This window comes from Coenobita brevimanus, chromosome 78, assembly GCF_032717465.1.
Source record: "Coenobita brevimanus isolate Jiangsu-jjx chromosome 78, ASM3271746v2, whole genome shotgun sequence".
NCBI classification, from domain to species: domain Eukaryota; kingdom Metazoa; phylum Arthropoda; class Malacostraca; order Decapoda; family Coenobitidae; genus Coenobita; species Coenobita brevimanus.
Window position 1 is genome coordinate 22,824,280 of NC_137031.1, and position 17,638 is coordinate 22,841,917.

The following is a 17,638-nucleotide window of genomic DNA, read 5'->3' on the forward strand; positions in this document are numbered from 1 at the left end:
ATGAAAGCAACTAGTAGCGAGATGCTCCAATCACTGGTAGGCAAGAAATGGTTAGAAGACAAGAATGGCGTTCCAATGCTTTCACTCACCAACTTTGCTGACTTAATTGGTTACCTCAGATTCCTTCACTGGCTTACTCCTAAACAGCGAGAGCTAGCCTTGGAAATCGGTTTCAATCCATGGGATAAAATTATTCAGGTCACTAAAGCCATTCATGAAAGAACAGGTTCGAACTACACGCGTCAGGGCACCACCCAACCCTTGGCCTCCTCAGTCTGTCACACCTCCACTACCCCAGACCAATCTCGCTCCCGTCCCATCACACGCGGCAGACCTGCCACACATCGTTCTCCTATCACAGGTCGTGATCAATCTAGCGCCCGACGGAACAGACAAGCTTCGATTCTTTGCTGGTACTGTGGTCATCCTCGACATCGAGCATCCAGTTGCGACCGTACATACAGACGTCCTCACTCCCAAACCAGACAGAGTACGCCTTCCCGCTCACGTCGTCCACACTGCAAATACCACAAATCAAACACGGCTCACATCACAGAGGAATGTCGTTACCTCAACAGCCAACAGTCGGGGGAAGCGCCGCGCCCGTATCGGACCAATATCATGTAGAACCAGACACCCAACTCCCCATCCGCCATGTAGGTCCCATAACATCCTCGGGTTTAGTCATTCTCGGAAGCAGTCATGACATACCAACGTCATTCTTCTTGGACACAGGATCTATAGTAAATCTCATCTCCGAAAATTCCTTACAAATTATTCATCGACATCACAACCACGTCAGTTCCCAGAACCACCAGACATTCGCCTATGTGGTGTTAACGGCTCAGAGTTCAAGGTTAAGGGAAGAGTCACCCTTGAAGTCAAACTCCACAGAGATTTGCCCCCTATCCCCATTGAATTTCATGTCACTAATGACTTGCAGTATCCCGCAGATGCCCTTATTGGTTTCTCAACCATGGCACAACACTTCATTGCATTATTACCTGCTTGTGGTAGTATAGACATTTCTGGATTCCCGGTTTACGCTATGGAATGTCCCCGTCCTGTTCTTACGATCAAATCAGTCCTTCAATTACCTCTGTCCCTATCACTACCAAAAAGTCCAACCCAGCCCAAACCACCACTATCATCATCTGAGAATACAGAGATCATTCCTTTACTGACTGCAAGCAAGGACATAAATTCCTCAATGTCTCCTGATACATCATCTCAGCCTTCGAACATGGCTCTTACCTCCTCTCCCGACAACACTATTGCTGACTCAGACATATCTCAGTTACCTACCTCACACAGTCTGAATGATCTCCAACACGCAGAGACGAAACGTGCAGTAACGAATACGTGCACAATTTTGTTACTGCATGAGTTCACCAAAGTCTCTGTTTGTGTTGCCGGTGTGACAGAAGGAGTGGATGTACTAACCCTACCTGAGACGTGTTGTGTGAATGGCTTGACTTATGAGTCAGCGTGGTGTACAGTCTTAGAGGACAGTTTATGCTACCTGTACTTGCTCAATGTCACAAATGCTCCACTAAAACTTAAAAGTGGTGTAAAGATTGGAGACTTCCTAGTATACCCAGCTGCCGTAAAGGTGTGCCAGGATTCCTCAATTCCTACTATTCAGACTGATGATACGCCAATTGGTGTATGTACTATTAACTCTATGGGATGTGCGCCGACATATTCACCCGATATGCTCTCACATCTCACTTGCACAGATTTCCCGGAAAATACGCCTCAGCTCCTCGACCTTCTGACCTCGTATAGAAACGTGGTTGCCTTACCCGGTGAACCGATGGGTAGAACAGACCTTGTCAAACATACGATTGAATTACTACCAGGAACTCAGCCGATTTACATACCAGCGTATCAATTTCCTCACAGCCAGAGAAAGCAGACTGATCAAATGGTACAGAACATGTTAGACCAAGACGTTATTGAACCCTCCGTCAGTCATGGAATAGCCCACTTTTCTTAGTACCAAAGAAGGACGGCAACTTTAGACCAGTAGTCGACTATCGTAAGGTCAATTCTGTCACTGTTCCAGACCGTTTCCCATTACCCGTCCTCACTGATTTGCTAGAATCCCTTGATGACAATAACGTAGTCTTTTCATCTTTAGACCTCCTCAGCGGGTACTGGCAGGTCGAAATGGAAGAATCCTCTCACCCAGTTACAGCCTTTAGCACCCCTTCCGGACATTTTCAGTTTAAGAGACTCCCTTTTGGTCTGAGAAATGCTCCTTCCGTGTTCATGCGACTTATCCATTCAGTCTTCAGCGGTATGATGGGACACTCTCTTTTTGCTTACCTAGATGATATCATTGTTGTGAGTAAATCCATCCCTGATCATTTTACCAAACTCCAGCAAGTCCTTGAACGCCTCCAGCTCGCAGGCCTGAAAATCAATCTCAGTAAATGTGACTTCCTGCGAAAGAAAATCAAATTCCTAGGCCATGTCGTAGATGCACAAGGCATTCATACTAATGAGGATAAAACTAAGGCGATTATTAACTTCCCAGAACCTACCACTACCGAAGCTGTACGAAGTTTCCTGGGCCTCAGTGGCTATTATCGTCGCTTCATCTGGGATTATGCAAAGATTGCCACTCCTCTGACCCACTTACTCAAGCAGAATGTGCCCTTTGTTTGGACTAACGACCAGTCACAGGCCTTCCAAAAGCTAAAGACAGCTCTTGTAAATGCTCCTGTTCTAGCATTCCCTGATTATACCACACCCTTCCTTCTCTGCACAGACGCCTCAGGCACTGGACTTGGTGCCGTTTTGATGCAACTCGATGAAGCATCAAGGAAACGCGTAATAGCATATGCTAGTCGCACCCTTACAACCGCTGAACGTAACTACAGTGTCACAGATCTCGAAGCGCTAGCGGTAGTCTGGTCCTTGAAACATTTCAGAGATATAGTCTATGGTTATCCAGTGCATAACCAAACAGACCACCTTCCACTATGTGATTTGTTCAAGAATCGCAACCTAACAGGTAGACTAGCTAGATGGTCTGTCATCATCCAGGGCTTTAATCCCACTTTTCAATATGTACCAGGCAAGTTGAATGTAGTCGCAGACGCACTCTCACGTCACGTAGCAGCAGCTATAACATCACTGCAGCCTGAAGTAACTGAAAACACTACACTAACGTCAGAAGTTGTTCGAAACTTTCAGCGCCAAGACCCCATGTGGTCCAAAGTCATTTATTTCCTAGAATCTGGCGATGCCTCGACCTTACCTACTCTGCCAGTATCACTAGATGAGTTCATGCTAGATGATGATCTCTTGTACACGAAAACACTGCTAACAGGCAAAGATATGCCCAATCGCGAAGTACGCCAACTTGTTGTCCCCACTGCCCTGATACCAAAGGTTCTTCATATTGTTCATAATACTCCTCAAGCTTCCCATCCAGGTAAAGACCGATGCTTGCGCCAAGCACGTCTCAAATACTATTGGCCAACCATGCTCTGCGATATCAATGCCCACTGTGACTCTTGCCTCTCCTGCCACCGCCACAAAGGATCAACCGGCTTACCAGTACCTCTCTTAAAATACCCAATCCCGTATCGACCATGGGAAACTGTCTCAATCGATCTCTTAAAACTCCCTCTCACAGAATCTGGCGCTGAGTACTTGTTCGTAGCGGTCGACCACTTCTCCCGCTACTGTGTCCTCGTACCCCTCTCCGACAAGACCGCAAAGAGCGTTGCGCATGCCTTTGTAGATCACGTAATTTGCACGTTCAGTACCCCTCATACCATTCTTACTGACAACGGTACAGAGTTCAACAATAGCCTTCTAGATGAGATCTGTCGCTGCTTTCATATCAGTAAGTGCAATGTCGTGCCTAACCATCCGGCTTCCAATGGCCTTGTAGAACGCCACAACCGAAAATTCTTAGATTGCCTCAGACATCTAGGCTCCCATAGTTTGTCCTGGGATGACTGGATTCCCCAAGTGGCATCCTCAATCAATAGCTCCATCAATGCATCCATTGCTGAATCTCCCTTCTTCGTCCTCTTTGGTTTTGACAAGGACCTCCCATACTTTCTCTTATCCTCAAAGCCAGAACCCATCTACAACATGGATGATTATGTTAAACTAAAATTGGCCAACTTCCAGACAATCCACCAGTATGTCCAATCCACTTTGACTTCCTCTCAGGAGGACATGCTGCAGCGCCAACATAAATCCGCCTCTCCTATCACTATCAATGTAGGCGATCTTGTATTTGCTCATTCCCATACGCGTTCCTCTAAGTTGGATGACAAATTTACAGGGCCCCACCGCGTCCTCACTCAACAAGGGAACAAATTTCACCTCCAGGACCTGTCCACTAGGGACACCAGATGGGTCCACGTCGATGACTTAAAGCGAGCACCCTGTGGCCTCGTGTTGGAAGAGTCACTTACACAACCTCCTGTCCCCTCTTCCCTTCCTCCCATCCCTCAGTCTACCTTGTCTCCACCTATCCCTCAGTTTCCTTCCTCTCCAACTCCACCTGCTCATTCATCAATCAATCAATATCGGTCCAAACTGCGCTCTGCCCATCAACCTCTTCCCGACCTCCCCCATTAACTCTACCCTGATTTTTTAGGTACGATGTTAGCGATCTCCCTGCTGGCAGTGCCGACCCTCCTGGGGTCTGGGTCAGGTCAGGACGATGGTGGAGTACGTCCCGGGCCTTGGTCGGCTCGGGAGGCGAGGTAATGCTTATCGAAGCCGTAGCCTCCTTGCGCTATGATCTTGTGCCCCTGGCCGACATAGCCATTGCTCTACCTGCCTACGCGCACCAGCTCCACGGAATCAGGAACATTCTCACGGCCTTCATGGGGACACACAACCTGACTGAGTATCTCTATAACCTTTTCCTCCCACTCTCCTGGCAATTGCAATACATAAGTAACAGATTCACTGAGCTCAATGACACATTTTCCATTCAGACACCCGTGGGTCGTTCTCGTGTGAAACGAGGTCTCTTCGACTTCGGCGGTGAGATTCTGAGTGGCTTGTTTGGCGTTGCTACAGCCCGTGACATTTCTGGCTTCAAATCTGATCTCACTCATTTAGCTTCAACCCTAGAAACACAACGCCGAGTCATTAAAATCCAACACACTATGTTACAGAAGCTCACAACCCAACTCAATGAAGTCACGTCCACTCTAAACAATTTCACCGATATCTTACAACGCCACCTTTCAGATCTCAACGTTATCTCTCAGTTCTTCTACCTCAAACTCAACATGGATAATCTCCAAATAGCCATTGACTCTCTCTTGTCTCAAGTCTCTGCCTTGGTTCGTATCCTGGTCAATGCTATCAATGGACGTGTCACTGCCAACTTAGTACCTGTCTCAGCTCTCCGTTCTGTCCTGGAATGGGCTCTCTCCACCTTTGGTCTCTCCCCAGTCCTCCCCTACTCCTCCCTTGACTATTATTATCCTGTTCTCGAAGCCACTCTTCTCACCACATACGTCGTCGTCCATATTCCTCTCCGTTCTGCCATAACCTTTAACCTTTTCCACATCATTCCCTTCCCTTTCTGCCTCAACAACTCCTTGTTACAGGTATCTGTTCCTTCAGAATATTTCCTCCTCTCCCCTGATCATCTTTCCGTTGCCTTCCTTTCTTCCACAGACCTCCAGCAATGTTCCTCCCTTACTCTGACCTCTCGTCTCTATGCTGCCCACCTTTTCGCTATCTTCCCTAGCAGTGCTACACCCTGTGAGTCTGCTTTAGTTCGCAACCATTCCATCTACTCGGCCTGTTCTTTTGTCCCAGCTCCTGACCTCCCGGTCCACCATGCCCACCTCAACCATGTCCAGTACTTCTTCTTTGCTGTTCCCATCTCTGTCACAATCATGTGTCCTGGCTCTTCGGTTCGATCCGTCCCCGCTAGTGGTCTCTACAAAGCACCTGACTATTGTACCATCAAATCAGAGTCCGTCATCACTTACGCCACTCGCTATCACCAAGCTGTCCGTAAACAATCCTATGACATCTTTCAACCAATCGACATGCCTTCAACCCTACCATCTGCCAACATCACCATCACCTCCCCTAACTTGCGCATGCTAACCTTCCTCAATGACAGTGATTTCATTATGGATCAATTTTCTCTGGCCTTCAGCCGTTCCTGGGTTCATCCAACGGTTGTGTTTCCCCCTGTGGTTATCGCTTTCATAGGTTTTCTACTCATCATCTGTGCAGTGCATTGTTGTGTCAGAAAAATGGAACGTCGACTCCAGGAAATCAGAGTCGCTACAGGCATAGTACGCCCTACACACGACGTAGAAACTCCCCATACTTAGTGCCATCACATTCAGTGACTACCATTGCCATCTAACAATTAACCAAACTGTGAACAGAATTCTGCCTACTAGAAATTAATGGTATTTCTTTAATGCATTACTGAGTGACAGTGTATCCTACAGAAAATTAAAAAAAAAAAAAAAATGAACGAAGAACACTGGAACTCTCATATCTACTCTTTGTTTATCACACTATTATTGTGTAATTCCCGTTATGTTTATGTATACCTTCGCCCTTTACTGGACTTATACCTATTAATCCTTGTATATCTTATATGTATATATCCTTCTAATTCCCTCCCCTCAACATGGCCATGTCTCCCCTACTGCCCCCTGTATCATACTTATCCCTTGTACAAACCTCCCCGGTCCTGCCTTACTACTATCATCAAACCCCATTTAACTCCTGGTGTCAGGAGCCACCATCTCAGCTACCCGGGGGAGTAGTGTACCCTCTCCACAATATGTCTACCCCCGATGTATATATGTCCCCCCCCCCCAATGCATACATGCCCCCACTAAACTTGCTAGGTCAGCACGCTTTCCCAGGGCCAAAGCTTGGGCAGACGGCGTTACTGCGTCAGTTCTTAGCAGGCAGCCTAGTTGGGCAGACTATTTTACTGTGAGCTTGTAATAAACTCCTTATCTAGCTGTTTGTACACGGAGTTTCTATCACCAAAGTATTGCAAGTTACAGAATGTTGATAGTAGAATGGAGGTAGTGGACTATGCATAACTCTCTCTCTCTCTCTCTCTCTCTCTCTCTCTCTCTCTCTCTCTCTCTCTCTCTCAACAGCACTATCATGATTCCATCCTGTGATCAGTAACGATAGATTAAATTCACGTATCACTACCATACATTTCCAACTGAAAGAGTATATTTAAGTGACACAGAAACAACTTGAACGATTTTTCAGAGTTTGTGGGTTTTTTGAAGTTTTATGAATTTACTAAGACTTTGGCTGCTTCCGAATTTTCTTAATTTTTTCTTAATTTTTTTGTGCTTCTTTTTTCACTAAGGTTTCTTGAGTGTTTTAAATTCATTTCTTTTATTTTCCTCCGGTGATGTTTTCTTTAGTTCAATTATTTTTCTTGAATTCGTCTATAAGAATGTCACTTCTGTTTTTTTCTTGCTGTCTTGAGATGATTTTCAAAATGGAAGGATTAGATAGAACCTTCACTGGCCCCTCCACCAATAGCGATGCCTTTTACGGTGCATTACCAGCATAAATTTCTGCATGATATCTTCGGCCTGTGTACATCAGTCGGAAAACCTCACCATTACTAAGATAACCTTTAAAACAGTATGCAAAGGTTGTCCCAGAGGTAGTGGTTAGTAAGTCAAAAGCAATGTTGGCTGAATGTGTTGTAGTAGATCCATAGAGTTATTAGTAGAACATCCATCCTTCCATCCATCCATCCATCATCCAATCCTTTGTTTCCCCATGAAGAGGCTTGGAGCCCGGGGCTAAGGAAGTTGGTCCTGACATTTACGATGAGAGTGACCAGCCTCATTCATCCCTGAGTTTCATTATGTGAGCATTAAACTCCAACTACCCCTTGGAGATAAACCTACAGAGGCTCAATCCGATTGGAGCGCCTTAATTACTCACGGCACTGATCCACCAGGCACCATAATTTGGTTATATGGTTACCACCCAGCATAGTAAATAGTTTCCTGGTGTATAGGAAACCATTTGGCTTGTCACACAGTGTAGAGTCACCCATAAGCAGAAGGAAGAGGAAAGAGTGAAGGAAAGACAGAAGAGGGAGTGTAAAGTCACCCGTTGGCAGAAGAAAGAGGAAAGAATGAAGGAAAGAAAGACAGACGAGGAAGGAAGGAAGAGAGGAACGGACAGACACCCAAAGCAGCAGTACATCAAGTGAGTGTGGATGATGAGCACCCCCACCTACCACCAATACACCACGTAAATCATCATCATCATCATCATCTTTAGCTGTTTCAGGGAATGGTATATCCTGGCACACCTGAACGGGCAATAGATATACCAGAAAACTGCCAATCTTTGTGCCACTTTTGGGTTTTAGTGGCGAGTTAGTGATATTTAGGTGAACATAACGCAAATTATACCCCAACATGGAACACAAGGCTGAGTCATATGTTAAACCATTCACACAACACACCTCAGATAAGGTTAATCCGTCACGTTCCGAGCTATTTCGCACCTACGACACCCCCCAATCCCGAGCTAATTTGGAAAAAAATTTTTTGGCTAAAACCTCCGCTTTTGGTGAGAAACATCGAAAATTCATAGAAAAATTGCTCACCTGAGGTTTAAAATACTTGATATAGGTAGCAGTACCTCCTTACCTTACTGGGTTTTCTATCAGGCTGGCTCCAAAGAAAACGAGTTCTATGGGAGGGTAACTATTCCACACCACTCATAAACGGTATAGTTATTTATTTGGTACGAATTTATATGTAGTACAAGAGTATATTGGTTTTAAAACAGTAATATAGGCATTATGAGCATTGTTTCACTTACTAATTCATCAACATACCTGACCTTTTTTGGCGACAGTACCTGACCATCATTTCTGACTGTTTCTTCTTCTAATGCTATGTAAACTTTGTCCTCCACATTGTCATCGATTGGGGAATCACTCTGGCTCTGAATGTCTTTATTGGCGGGGTCACTGGTAACAGGTGAATTGCCGAGACAATGGCGTGCGGGGGGGAAGGTTATGCGGTGTAAGGCAATTTCCCTGCCTGGCATTTTGCAGAGGAATAGAGGAAGGTACGTATAAAAAATCACACGTGAAAATTAAAAATTGTGCCAATTATGAACCTTGCAATTGCACGACGTACCAGTACGTCGATGGGACTAGCTGTGACAGAATGTTGTGACGTACCCATACGTCGATGGGTTGCCTCGGGTTAATCCATCCACTCCTTTTTCTCCTACAACACGAACAGAGGCTTTTTTGTGAATTCGTGCAGCACCAAAACCATGCAATGTTTTGTAACCACTCTGTTGTAATGGGTTATATTAAGTCACTGAGTTGTATTTCAACAGCTACCTTGCCATTCACATAAAATTCTCAGCCGTCAGCACTACACAGGCGAATGCCAGGCGGCTCAAGAATGCAAACCTGTTTGATCTTTTTACTGTAGGGAGGACAGATATTAACTTCACCACAGACCCAGTGTCCATAAAAAAAAAAAAAAAAATGATGCAGGGATAGCTCTCCATTGAGCAGTGTAACAAACACCTTAGTCCATGGAAAAGGAAACGAACATATTCCGACGTCTGTACCTGTAGGTATCTTAGTATAAGTCATTGTGAAGAAGTGTGGTAAAGACTACATATTATATAGATAGATAGATAAATAGATAGATAGAAGCAGGGAGTCAGATGATGAGAGGTGTTGTGTCTGCGAGAATCGAGCAGTGCTAAACATGCTTACACACTCTTAACACTGAGGAAAGCTGACGACAGCGGCCAGTAAGGAGATGATGCAGTTAGCTGTCAGCAGTCCTCTCGTGAACAAAGATCTAGTCCACCCACGAGGAACACATGTGACACACCCCTGCTACACCAGATTTTAGGAAAGAGAGAGTAGAAGGAGACAAGCGACCCTAGAGAGAGGTCGAGACGGAGATTAGCCACCGAACAGGCTAGACAGAAGGAGACAAGCGACCCTAGAGAGAGGTCGAGACGGAGATTAGCCTTAGAACAGAGAGAGAGAGATAGCGAGACAGGGAGGTAGCTACCCGGGACTTATACTCGTTCCGTGTTTAATATTTCCAAGACAAATAAAAATAGTCCCATACTATTCTTTACCTCTCCTGTCACTACATGACATTTGGTGGGGAAGCTACTACAAGATATAAAAGCCGCTCGACCACAAGTCTAAAATATACTTCTCTACAAGTAACTACAAAGTCTTTATGACATTTGGTGGCAGCGGTGTAGCAGGGGTGTGTCACATGTGTTCCTCGTGGGTGGACTAGATCTTTGTTCACGAGAGGACTGCTGACAGCTAACTGCATCATCTCCTTACTGGCCACTGTCGTCAGCTTTCCTCAGTGTTAAGAGTGTGTAAGCATGTTTAGCACTGCTCGATTCTCGCAGACACAACACCTCTCATCATAAGACTTTGTAGTTACTTGTAGAGAAGTATATTTTAGACTTGTGGTCGAGCGGCTTTTATATCTTGTAGTAGCTTCCCCACCAAATGTCATGTAGTGACAGGAGAGGTAAAGAATAGTATGGGACTATTTTTATTTGTCTTGGAAATATTAAACACGGAACGAGTATAAGTCCCGGGTAGCTACCTCCCTGTCTCGCTATCTCTCTCTCTCTCTGTTCTAAGGCTAATCTCCGTCTCGACCTCTCTCTAGGGTCGCTTGTCTCCTTCTGTCTAGCCTGTTCGGTGGCTAATCTCCGTCTTGACCTCTCTCTAGGGTCGCTTGTCTCCTTCTACTCTCTCTTTCCTAAAATCTGGTGTAGCAGGGGTGTGTCACATGTGTTCCTCGTGGGTGGACTAGATCTTTGTTCACGAGAGGACTGCTGACAGCTAACTGCATCATCTCCTCACTGGCCGCTGTCGTCAGCTTTCCTCAGTGTTAAGAGTGTGTAAGCATGTTTAGCACAGCTCGATTCTCGCAGACACAACACCTCTCATCATCTGACTCCCTGCTTCTATCTATCTATTTATCTATCTATCTATATAATATGTAGTCTTTACCACACTGCTCGGTCGCGCGAAAATGGCATACCATCGACATTTAATAGTCATAACATATTAATACATATTATATATACATTATAATGAACTTATAAGCTAATTAAGTGAAATACATAATATTGTAAAAGTAACATAATTGTATGAATATTGTATACATGTAATATTCATAGTAAATAGTGATTATTCAGTAATAATACATTTAAACAAGTTGTATACATATTTGAATAAATGCAATGGTTGTTGTATAACACTTTGTAAGACGTGCATGTACAACAGACGTACGCATATAATTGTGCAATGGTAATACTGCTAAGTTATACATTACATATTTGAGTTATCGCTTTAGTAATGTCTAATATTTCACCTAACTTGTATGATGATGCTGGTAATACAGAATTGTGCTATAATTGTATGACTTATAATATTGTACTAACATTGTGGTACTACATAATTGTAACATTTTATGAACTGTTACAAAATATTGTGTTAATGCATAATTGTGTTGGCCTTATAATTGTAGTTACATTTTGTTAATGCAACTATTACATAAGTGTCTTGGCCTTATAATTGTAGTTAAAGTTACATAAAAGTTACATCTTGTTAATGCAACTGTTACATAATTGGCAAAGTGTAACATAATGCAATCGTTTGTCGTTACATAATTGTTACATATCGTTTGTAGGTACATAATTGTAGTTAGTGTAACATAATGCAATCGTTTGTCGTTACATAATTGTTACATATCGTTTGTAGGTACATAATTGTAGTTAGTGTAACATAATGCAATCGTTTGTCGTTACATAATTGTTACATATCGTTTGTAGGTACATAATTGTAGTTAGTGTAACATAATGCAATCGTTTGTCGTTACATAATTGTTACATATCGTTTGTAGGTACATAATTGTAGTTAGTGTAACATAATGCAATCGTTTGTCGTTACATAATTGTTACATATCGTTTGTAGGTACATAATTGTAGTTAGTGTAACATAATGCAATCGTTTGTCGTTACATAATTGTTACATATCGTTTGTAAGTACATAATTGTAATAACTGCAGTCCTAACATATGCTGCGGTCGATGATAGTGATGATGTGTCGTGCCACTTGTATGTGGAGACAACAATTTGCTTTTTTGTTTGTAGTTTATGTGGTATTTTGACTTATGTAGTAACATTTACACTTATTTTCATTTGTTTGTTATGTGATCTTACTCTATTTCTCTTTTTTCTTTCTGTTTTACTTTCCTTTCTTTCTTTCTTTTTTTTTTTTTTTCTGTATGTATTGATTTTCTATAGTTTGTTTCTCTTTGCCTGTGTACCCTTTATTCCATGTTGTTCATGGTTACATAATTACTGGCTAATTTCCTTGGGATACTTTTTCAAAGTTTAGTTTATATTGCACAGATACTATAAAATGATATTATATAGTCCCATATTTTGTTATTTTATATAAAAAATATATACACTATATACAGTATTAACTATACACACTGATTTGTTGTTCACCTGTACCTATCGTGGGTAATATGTGTGTCAGCACTGTGTGGAAATCATTGTCTTCACGATTGTGTTGAAGATGTTCACTCTTGCTAACGGCATTTGTGTTGGCCATTTTTTTTTTTCCTTGTAAGTTAATTTATCTGTTTCCACTAGGTAGCTTTAATTAATAAATGTTTAATACAGTTCTTTTAATTGCTCACTGAGTAACTGTGATGGTATATCTTCTTTATTACTTTGCAGATATAATAATGTATAGTTGTATGTATGAAACACGTATTTTATGTAGGTATAAATGGTAACACTCTTTGGCAGTAAATAAATGTTATAATAAATGAATTAATATATACAGTGTTGAATATTTATCGTTGGTGATCATTTAGTGTTTGAGTTATGCAGATAACTGAAGTAAGTATGTGTATTTAAACTGTAACTATACAGCACGTTTTATATGTTTGTGCAGAAGCTTATTGTCTATCACTGTGTATTGTATAAATGAAGTAACTATGTAACTCACTAATTTTTACCGTGGTGAGAATGGTGTGAGTGGTGTTGCACGTGGTGATAGCGTTGTCCTTCGCGGGTTGATTGGCGCGCTGTCGTCTCAGCACATGGTGACGTCGGCTTCCCACACTGGTAGCTGTGGTGAGTGAATGAGTAGCGATGAGTAACTTGAGTGAAGATGAGTGAGTAAGATGAGTTGTGAGTCGTGTCTCACTCTTCGTTTGTTTGTTCCGTTTTTCTATGTCGATGTTTTCTCGGTCCTTTTCTCTAGTGATTTACTCGTTGTGGGATGAAGACTGCCGCTACTTGTAGGTGCGTGTAGATTATACAGACGACTCTTAGAGTTGTTACTTGTAGTTGATTGTAGATGGCTGTAGTTCGCTGATTCGTCGTAGACTCGTAGACTATTTGCACTGTAGGCTGTATTTTGTAGGATTCAATGTAGAACTGAAGCTAATCTTGTAGTCTCGGTTGCTTTTGTAGAAATTTGCTTTTAATTCGGAGACGATGTCCGCAGATTTGCTGGTTTGTCGTTAAGCTACTTGCAAGGCGTCGTGTGATCTCTTGACCTCTGCATCAGCGTAATGATCTGGGAGACGGAGGGGGCTGGATGGAGAGAATACTGTCAGGAGCTGATGTTGTTGGTTGTTTTCAATCTTGATATTTTGTAGGAATTTAATGTTGATTCGTAGACGAGGTTCGTATACGTTTGCTGCTACCAAATGTCATAAATGACTTTGTGTCATAAACCAGCGACTTTGTATTTGCTTGTAGAGGCAGGAGAGGTAACGAATAGTATGGGACTATTTTTATTTGTCTTGTAAATATTAACAAGTCCCTCACACGGAATGAATATAAGTCCCGGGTAGCTACCTCCCTGTCTCGCTATCTGTCTCTCTCTCAAATTGCCAAGCCCTTCTCCCGTCACCTGTCTCCTCTGAGGCCTGTCTACTGCTCTCTTGCCTAAAATCTGGTGTAGCAGGGGTGTGTCACATGTGTTCCTCGTGAGTGGACTAGATCTTTGTTCACGAGAGGACTGCTGACAGCTAACTGCATCATCTCCTTACTGGCCGCTGTCGTCAGCTTTCCTCAGTGTTAAGAGTGTGTAAGCATGTTTAGCACTGCTCGATTCTCGCAGACACAACACCTCTCATCATCTGACTCCCTGCTTCTATCTATCTATTTATCTATCTGTCTATATAATATGTAGTCTTTACCACACTTCTTCACAATGACTTATACTAAGATACCTACAGGTACAGACGTCGGAATAAGTTCGTTTCCTTTTCCATGGACTAAGGTGTTTGTTACACTGCTCAATGGAGAGCTATCCCCTCCTCCTCCCTTCCTCATAGTCTCACACTCCTGCCGAACCCCCCCACTTTTCTCTCTGACCCCATAACCTCACCCGATACCCTCCACACTCTCGCTCACAGCCAGCTAGGGGTTTCTTTACTTCAAGCACCTCTCTAATTACGTGTAGTCTGAACAACTAATAACGGAATAGTACGGTATATATCATAAACCAAGTTAGGAAAAGGTTTACTACACTGTGTGTGTGTGTGTGTGTGTGTGTGTGTGAGAGAGAGAGAGAGAGAGAGAGAGAGAGAAAGTTAAAAGACTGGGAACGACTTGCAGAGAGGGAAAGCAAGTGGAAAAATGAGAAATGAGAGGACAGTTACGGAGAAAAAAAAAGGGGGGGGGAGAGGCAAGGAGAGAACAACGAGAGCTAAGAAAAGAGACAGTGAGAGGAAGAGACAGTGAGAGGTGAAATGAGATACAAGCAGTGTGAAAGGGAAAGAGAAAAGGGAGATGTGAATAGAAAAACCAGGATTCAGGGAAGTAGAGACAAAAGGGGAGACAGCTGAGAGAAAATGAGAATGGAGCAAACATAGAAATAGGGATAACAAAAAGAGAAAGTGGGAAAGAGAGCTACGGAACGGAATACTGAAAACGATAATGAGAAAAATTAGAAAAGGAGGCAAGGTAACAGGGAAGAGGAGGAAAGTGTGTTATTCTGGCAAGGATGCAGGAAAAGAGCTAAGATAAGACGAAAGCATTGAGGCTGAGTAGAACGAATGACATTCAAGTAAAAAGGGAGGGAGAGAAACAGAGAAATTTGCGGAGAGAAAGTAGAGATTAAGGGTGGGAAGAAAAAATAGGTTAATTTGGGGAGTAAGAAGGAGAAGGGGTACGTTAAGAACGGAAGACAAGGGGAGGAAGAGGGAGGGAGGGAAGGAAAGACAGTGGGAAGAGCAGAACGAAAGAGGAGATTTCGGGTGACACGGAAAGACGGAGAGAGGAGAGAGAAAAAGAGCATGCAGTTATTACTGGGGGAAGAAAGCAGTAAAGGAAATGGATTTAATACAAGTAAAGAAATAGGGAAAGAGTAATGGAGAAAAAAAGGTAAGACACGTGACAGATGAATAAAGTATGACAAAGTTGTGACACAGGAAGGGAGAAAGACAAGATGGGTGAGGTAAGGAGGGAGTGACAGAGGGGAGAGAGACGAAGGAAAGGAAAGAGAGAGGGAGGAAGGTAGGAACTGAGCAGGTAGCTATAAAGAAAGGGGAAGGAGGAGAAAGGAAACTGGGGATAAGACAAAGGATCCAGAGAGAGAGAGAGAGAGAGAGAGAGAGAGAGAGAGAGAGAGGAGGGGCAGTACACAGACAGGCACAGACAGATAGGTCGACAAATATTCAGAAAGTGTGCGTTTGTGAGTGTGTGTGTGTGTGTGTGTGTGTGTGTGTGTGTGTGTGTGTGTGTGTGTGTGTGTGTGTGTGTGTGTGTGTGTGTGTGTGTGTGTGTGCTTCCGTCCCTGCGTCACTCCTACAACACTTCAATTTTTTCATCTGCGTGTTTTCTTCCTCTCTCCTTCAGTTTCTCCTCTCACTCACTTTTATTTATCAGTATTTCTCCTGATTGTTCTTACCATTCCAAGTCTCTCTCTCTCTCTCTCTCTCTCTCTCTCTCTCTCTCTCTCTCTCTCTCTCTCTCTCTCTCTTCTTCCCCTCCTTTCCTTCTCACTCTTCTTTCCACTTCTCTTTCTTTTACCCATCTTACATCATTTTACACTCTCTCTCTCTCTCTCTCTCTAGGAATAAAGAGATTGTTCTCACAGTCTATATCTCCTTAATACTGTCACTTCCTGAGTTACTGTGGAATATTGGTCGCTTGAAAAAGACATACGTCGACTTAAAAAGAGTTCAGGGGACTAAGGTATCAGGGTCGCCTGAGGGCTGTGGGACTTTTTTAGTAGAAACTCGTAGACTACGAGGTCAACTAATTAAAGTGTTTAAAACCTGAATGGGTTTCACAATCATTACATACAAAGTTGCTTACTCTTAACACAGACTCGGCACACAACCATGATCGGAAGCAATAAATAAAAAAAATTACCAGCAGAATTAGGTGAAAACTTTTTCACGTGCAAGATCTGCTCCACAAGGACCTGACTCACCACGGACGTTGTTAACACTACAGTAGAGAAGTTTAAGGGATTCATCGGCAGGATTTTACACTAGAATAAATGTGAATTGGATATGCATACCTAGGCAAACAAGAAGTATCTCCAAGGAATGGGCTGTATAGTCATTAAGATCCTAACTTTTCCTTGTAACACCTGTGTGTGTGTAATTCACCGCGTCGGTCAGGATCACTTGGATGGTCGTGATCGTCAGCTTTTACCCTCCCGGAAGGGAGCTGAGAGCTCATATAGTCCGATCTAAGGGCAAGGCTGTGACCTTCACACACGCACACACCCGTCCCCTTGCTCAAGGGGGACAGTAACCACCCATTTCGTCAGTGAAACTTTTTGCAACCTGAGCGAGGCGCGAACTCCCGTCCACCAGTTGGCAAGCGAGAGCGTTACCACTGCACCAGCGAGCGGTGTGTGTGTGTGTGTGTGTGTGTGTGTGTGTGTGTGTGTGTGTGTGTAAAAGAGGTGTCTACTACCACAACATTTAATCACAGCAGATTTATTTATATCCTGTGTGTGTGTGTGTGTGTGTGTGTGTGTGTGTGTGTGTGTGTGTGTGTGTGTGTGTGTGTGTGTGTAAATGAGGTGTCTACTGCAGCAACATTTAATCACAGCAGATTTATTCTCTCTCTGTCTTTCTCTCTCTCTCTCCCTCTCTCTCTCTCTCTCTCTCTCTCTCTCTCACACACACACACACACACACACACACACACACACACACATACACAGTGTAGTAAACCTTTTCCTAACTTGGTTTATGATATATACTGTACTATTCCTTTATTAGTTGTTCGGACTACACGTAATCAGAGAGGTGTTTGATGTACAGAAACCATTAGCTGGCCGTGAGCGAGAGTATGGAGGGTATCGGTTGGGGTTATGGGGTCTGAGAGAAAAGTGGGGGGGGTTCGGCAGGAGTGTGGAACTATGAGGAAGGGAGGAGGAGGGGATAGCTCTCCATCGAGCAATGTTACAAATACGGAAAAGGAAATGAACTTATTCCGACGTCTGTACATATCAGCGAGATAAAGGACCTCTCTGGCATGTGGGGAGCTCAGAATTTTGTGTCGTTAGGGAGGATTCTGTTGGTTCTGGTGCGGG